The following is a 7,086-nucleotide window of genomic DNA, read 5'->3' on the forward strand; positions in this document are numbered from 1 at the left end:
CGGCCCGCTCAAAAAAGAAGTTTTGGAATTTTATATCTTCTCATCGTGGTGGCTCTAGTTCATCATCAACTGCGACTCCGAGTGTCATGCCACCACCATCAACACCAACGACGACACAATATACGGAGCTCAATAGATACCTTGAGACAGAATTCTCGGTGATAGATGGTGCTGATAATGATGATAATTTCAAAATTTTGGCATGGTGGAGGCTACAAGGTGTAAGATTTCCAATACTTTCAATATTAGCACGTGATATCTTGACTATTCCAGTATCAACGGTGTCTTCAGAATCTGCCTTTAGCACAGCTGGGAGGATAATTGAAGAACGAAGGACTTCGTTGACTCCAGAAATGGTTGAGGTGCTAATATGTCTAAAAGATTGGGAAAATACTTCTTTGCGAATGCAACACACAGCCGAAAACAACGATTTAATGGATCAATTTCAAAATTTATACATTGACGATGACGCTTCTGATGCGGGGAGTAGTGTAGCAGGCAGTTAGATATTTTTGTTTCTTAATATAAATTGTAACTGTAAAAATAATACTGCACTCTTTTTTCCTTACCAAGGTTTTATCCCAATGGGTTTTTCTTGGTAAGGTTTTTAATGAGGCAGTTATAAATACATAAATAAAGTCTTATTTCATTAAAATTTTACAATATTCACTATTTATTATAAATTTCGTTTTATTTTTTAATAGTTTTATAAATTATGCTCGGACCGGGCCGATTCGGGCCGGCCCGGCCGGGCCCGAAAATAGCCCGGCCCGCACTCGGCCCTTCGGGCCTTAGGGCCGGGCTGGGCTTATATAAAATTATTTAGGGCCGGGCTAGCCTGGCCCTATTAAAAATCGGGCCGGGCCGCCCCGGCCCGAAATGATAATTCGGGCTGCCGGGCCCGGGCCGGGCCGGGCCGGGTGGCCCGAATTTTCAGCTCTATGCACATGTATGCATTTCAATATTATTATCAAATAGTAGACGAAAAGAACACAAATAAAGTACTCTCTCTCTCTCTCTCTAAGAGGAAAATTAGTATTTTTTTTTTTGGCATCCTTTACCGAAAATTTTTCACTAATAGAATTTGCATTTTGAATTATTAAATTAATTTTTTAACAGTCAAATCTGCAGTATGAATAATTTTATGTAGCACTGTAAATTTTTAATACGGACCTGCATAGATTTGACAATTAAAAAATTAATCCAACAGTTAAAAGTGAGAATTTTACCGGTGGGTTTTTTTAGGGGTTTCACCTTAGAGGTTGCCTTTTTTTAAATAAAAAAAATCAGCACACAAGATGTCTAAACCTCTGCAGTGAAATTCTGTAAAAAAAAAAAAAAGCCACCGGTGGAATCTCCACTTTTAACCGTTGAATTAATTTTTCAACAATTAAATTTGTACATGTCCGTATTAAAAATTTACAGCGCATTATACAGAATTGTTCCTGCTACAAATTTAACTGCTAAAAAATTACTTTAATAGATAAAAGTAAAAGTTCTACCTGTAGTGATTTTTTTTGGGGGTCTCATGGCAAAGAATACCTAACAATAATATAAGAAAAGTTTTGTTGTTTATTTTCCAAAAGAAAGCTATAGAATAAGAGTACCTAATTTAATAAAACAGTAGCATTTCCAAATTAGTAACATAAGTCCCATCAAAGACATGGTTGCAGTGATTGAAAGAGAGAGGGACGTGAGTAGTTTTAGAAGCCGTTTACTTTGAAGAGCCATGGCCTAGCTACACTAATCAAAGAGGCAACTAGATGTGGATCAACATATTTATGATATGAAAGATGTTTCAGTTTTAAGCAATGTCAAGCAGATAAGTTCGATTCAGATGGGAATCTACAGTGCTTTTATTCCCCACAAAAACAAAATACAATCCTTTACAAATATGGTGCAATGAGAATACATAACATCACTCGCTATCAATTGGACTAATTTCCACCATTAAAATTTTCAATCCAAAATATCTCCTCTCACTATTTCCAATAAGCACCAAAAATTATTTAGGCACCCCATATAATTAAAGAACAATATTATTACACTCCAGTGCGAAATACCACTTATTAGTATGTGTACTTTTACAGTATAAGAGTACAAATATTACTCACTTTCTATTAGTCATAGTGTTTAACAACAGTAGTACTCCAAAACATTTTTCAATTATAAAATGTCCAAGCGTTCCCATGAAATTTGAATTATAAGCATCAATTCCTCTCTTAATCGATTAAATAACAAAGGTGTCACACCAATATGAAAAGTATTAATCAACAATAACATGTGATGTGTTTTAACGAGGCTCTTCATTAACTTCAGAAGGCAAAGCAGAAGATGTATTATTATCATCAACTACCATAAATGACATGATAAACATGTGACGTGTTTTATAAACAGAGGGACGAGGGTGGTCTTCATTATCAATTTCATTTTCTTTGTAATGAGTGTATAGTAGGAAAAAAAAAAAAAAGCTCAGAAACTTTTTCTTTTTTTTTTTTAAAGAAAAAATTAAATAGCTTAGAGTTCCAATCGGACTCCCAAATAGAGTCAAACACCAAAAAAATTCAGGGAATTTGATCCAATCTTGCTCCAAATTCCAACTCCATTTTGGAGCGCGCTACAAATTTAACGCAACAATATTGTAGATATAGCGCAACTCAAAGCGTTGTTTTTCTAAATTAATTTCATGATTTAATAAAATAAAAAAAAAAAACCCATAACAAGGAATATTCATATAATAAGTCATTCAAACCCACATGACACTTTCATTCTAATGGTAGAATTACCATGAATTTTGACAAGACTAAACATGCCCTTATAATTAATAGGACCATCAATCAACTGATATATTAAAGTAAGTTCGTTGGTAAAAAATGGGCACTATTAGGCAGATGACAATTAGCTAGTTGTAGGTTAATTCTAAGGAAAAAAAAAAAAAAGAGTTGTATATAAGTTAAATGTTATAATAGGCAGCAGTTAATATAGCATTATTTTAATTATCAGCGTAATATATAATAACGAGCATTAAAATAAAATATGTATATTATTATAATGAAACAGTTAAAAGACTGGCCTTCAAAAGAAAAATAAATAATCGGTTTAAAACAGAAAACAAGCATGTCGGTGTAAGGGGACCCAGCAAAGCATGTGATGTGTTTAATTAAATGAGAGCATTTTAATTTCTTTCCATCTTTGGTGACTTATCAGAAGGCAGTCATCTTCACGCTTGAATTTGATCATGCATGTGACCTCTCCACATCATCAACACGCCTCATAAGTAAATCTACTATGTGCAATCTCTCTCGCTGCAGGAAATGGAATTAAAAATAAAAAAAAAATGATCCTGATTGCTCTATAATCATACCAGAATATATATATCAGCACAACTATACAGTTTCATGAATCGATCAATCTCAATTAGCTGTTTAGCCAGATCCCGAGATAGAAATTAATTGGAAGTTCTTACTATTTCGTCAAATGTTGTGTTTACTAAATCCCGTGCCTACCTGGCAATCTTTGTTAAATTCGCTTAACTATACATGACAAAATTTAGGTTTCAGTACGTCTAACTAATCTTACTGCTTGTAATCTCAAAGGTCTGAAATTTCATCTTAAAATATCAATCTTAAAAAAAGGAATATGTACCTTATTACAAAGTGGAGATTAAAAGTCGCCCTAAATTAAGGATAACCAAAATGATCAATTTAAGGATTTTGCACCAAGACTGGCTTTAGGGCTCCTTTTCCGTGCCATGATTTTAATTTAATATTGGATAAATGACTACGTCTGTTACCTTAAAATCCACGCCAAGCAATTGCAAAGAGCATGATATGAGGATCAGATGAAGTGCATGGGATGGCAGTAATATTATTGTCTGTATATTGATCTCCAATCTCCATATACCAAATATTGGTCACGACGGAAGAGTACTGGGAAAACCATTCAATGTGCATTCATGAATTTTGGCATGGGAACCACATTGCTTTTTTAAGTACCAGTTCAGTTTCGGCTTTGTCTAATGTCTAGTACTTTGTTGACATACATACATGCATTCGATCCATCTATCAAATTCCACGCCTTAATGATGAACTCGCTGGACCACGTATAAACTTACCAAACATTCCTTTTACCAAGTTTTATCTGCAGAAATTACTATGGTGATTTTTTTTTTTTATGTATTTTTATTTTTTTTAGATATGCAAATTAAAGATAATTTTACACCATTACTTCGCCTTTTTTTTTTTGGTTGATGAGGAGCCAATATAATAGTATTACGACAAGACAAAAAATTATTGTTCTACTAATATACTAAAAGGATTCATATGTAGTGGACCAAGTTTTGTTAGACATGATTTAACAATAGCAGCAGTCACGCAGCAAATGAATATATATATATATATATACACACACACACACACACACACACACACCCACCCCTAGCCCTAACTAGCTATTCAAAATTTCAAATCATATAAAGAATCAGAGCACTGCAAACAGATCTGATGAAATTTAATCCACATATTTCAAAGCCAAGAATTTCATTTGGAAATATGCTTTCATAACTCCTTATCTACCCCACTGACCTTTGTTTGCCTTATTGCCTGTATATTCCGATTTCGGTCATGGGTCCATTTTTGCCATCTCTCGTAATTATCTGCTAGTTTCCCAAGACATGTAATATCATTGATATTCTTCATCTAAAGGTTGTTCTTTTTTTTCTTTTTTTTTTTGTACTAATCCTACTAGCCTTATATTAAGGTGCTTACAGTGAATGCTGCTTTGAACCATTCTCTCTCTCTCTCTCTCTCTCTCTCTCTCTATATATATATATATATATATAATATGTGAGTTGATTTGAACAATTTCACAAGAACTACTATTTATGATTTACTCTTGCCCTATCCCCAAGTACTCCATGTGAACTAATTATGACCTTCTTGTATGTATTATCAGGTAATTCTAAAAGGAACCTTGTAATACTTAGAAAGCTAATGAACATTAAAATTTGACTTCAACTTGAATCGCACTGAGTATTGCACCGACAGTATTTTAGCATTAAATATTTAAACAACGAGGAGCTGAAGAAACGGATTCGATATGAAATAGGTAGTGAAGGACCACTATTTTTATTACTTTGATAACCTTCTTTTTCATGAATAGATGTTGTTGCTTCCAATAACGGGCAAGTAAGGACACTGCAATATATTGGGCTTTAAGCTTGAAGGACTTTGCATGTGCATATCACGTGTACCTGCATTCAGAGAACTTCAAAACAAGGCCCAAGTGGTTGCTGAAGCATAAATAATTGCTCCCTTTTTGTTGCAATTTTATTTATTTATTTTTTTCTTTCCTTTAAGAACACAGAGTGCTGTACTGAGTTCTGTATAGTGATGCATAAATGAACTCTTTCCTAAGTCAGAGGTGTACGCTCTAAATATATATTCTCCCGTTTACTTTGTTGATTTGAATTTTTAATTTGAATTAAGATGTGATTTTATGTGAGAGCTTTTTACTGTAATAAAAAAGTTAGATGTGATTGTTTTTAAAATTTTTTTACTGTAACAAAACTCGAATTTTAAATTTAAATCGGTGAAATGAACGGATGCGCATTGATTTTTATTTGGTACGTATCATTAGATGTTGATCACAAATTTTCAATTGGTGGATTTCATAGTTTCTTCGTATTCTAATGCACCGGATAAGTACTGGGTCTGGCAGTATCCAAAATGGAACCAAACACGTTTGCAAGCTATTCTATTCAAGTGTTCCAAATCAGATGAGGAAGTGGTAAAAAAAGATTTTTAAAAAATAGTAGTTAAAATTTATTTTGGGGTGAGAGAGGCTCGAACTCTCGACCTCAGGATCACTCAGACGCTATGAGACCTACGCGCTAGCCAACTGCGCCACCACCCCAAGTTGCTGTTGTATATTATGGAGTTTGTATAAATTATATATTCCACGTTATAAAAAATTTTTATTTTAATATATGGTAAAGTTTTGTTTACAATTTAGTATTAATTACTTTAGATTGATTTATTTTAAAGATAATATGATCTCATTTTCATCAATTTAATATATGATATATTTATAAAAGAAAATCGTAACTCAATTATAAGTGCGTTAGTATGATCTAAGAGTTTTTATCAAATTTTTAACTAATAAATAAAAATAAAAAATGAAAACAATTATATTTTTAGGTAATTCAAGTTAAAAGTACTTAAATGATAATTACGTTAACTTATTTTAAGTTTGATCGAGAATATTTTTATATTATATTGTGAAAATAAAACCATATTTTATAGAATATAAAATCTAATAAAAAACTAATTAGAATATACATATGAAAAAGAAAAGGATGTTTACCTATGGGCAAATTTGAGAATAATCATTTTAGCAATTGTTTTTTTTCAAACGTAAAACATATTTAAAAGCAAATAAAGGGTGTACATGTAAAAGCAAAAAAAAAAAAAAAGTTTTATTAAGGGTATTTTCAAGGAAATTATTTCAGTGTATAATATTGAATTAATTTGTTTGGTAGACAAATTCTCTACACAATTAAAACAAACACTGACATTTAATACAAAGCTATCCAAAGAGTTACAATCCCCTGCATGTATCAATAAAATTGTGATACATAAAAATAGGATTTTTATGTCATCGAAGAAATGCATTTTTTGAGATTCATAAAATAAATCATTAAGAAATGAATTATTAAAAAATTAAAAAATGAGAAAGAACGTTTTGAGTTCAATCCATAAATTGATAAAAGAACACCAAATTAGTCGTACAAATCTATCTAATATATATATATATATATATATGATTGTAATAAAAATATTTGAGTAGGGATATATTTGCCAAAAAAAAAAATATATATATGCATTGAGAAATTAGAAAAAAATAATAATTTAAAGAAGTGGAATAACAAGGAAGTAAATAAAAGATAACAAGGATCAAAAAACAAAGTAAGAAAAGAAAAAAAGGAACGAAACGGCATGTAGTTGACGCGGAAGCACATGACATCAAGCGGATTAAGACTTTTACACTGTACCAGGCGTTAAAATTTGATGGAAATAAAGTAGAATA

At 31.9% G+C, this 7,086-nt stretch overlaps 1 non-coding gene across 1 annotated transcript; it reads right to left on the minus strand.

Annotated features, from left to right (window-relative positions):
- Positions 1-5,828: 5,828 nt before the first annotated feature.
- TRNAM-CAU lies at positions 5,829-5,913 on the minus strand. Its single transcript is given in 2 exon segments — positions 5,829-5,864; positions 5,876-5,913. It is a non-coding gene; the product is annotated as a tRNA-Met (tRNA).
- Positions 5,914-7,086: the final 1,173 nt, after the last annotated feature.

Source organism: Morus notabilis, unplaced genomic scaffold, assembly GCF_000414095.1.
Source record: "Morus notabilis unplaced genomic scaffold, ASM41409v2 Scaffold1012, whole genome shotgun sequence".
Classification (NCBI taxonomy): Eukaryota; Viridiplantae; Streptophyta; class Magnoliopsida; order Rosales; family Moraceae; genus Morus; species Morus notabilis.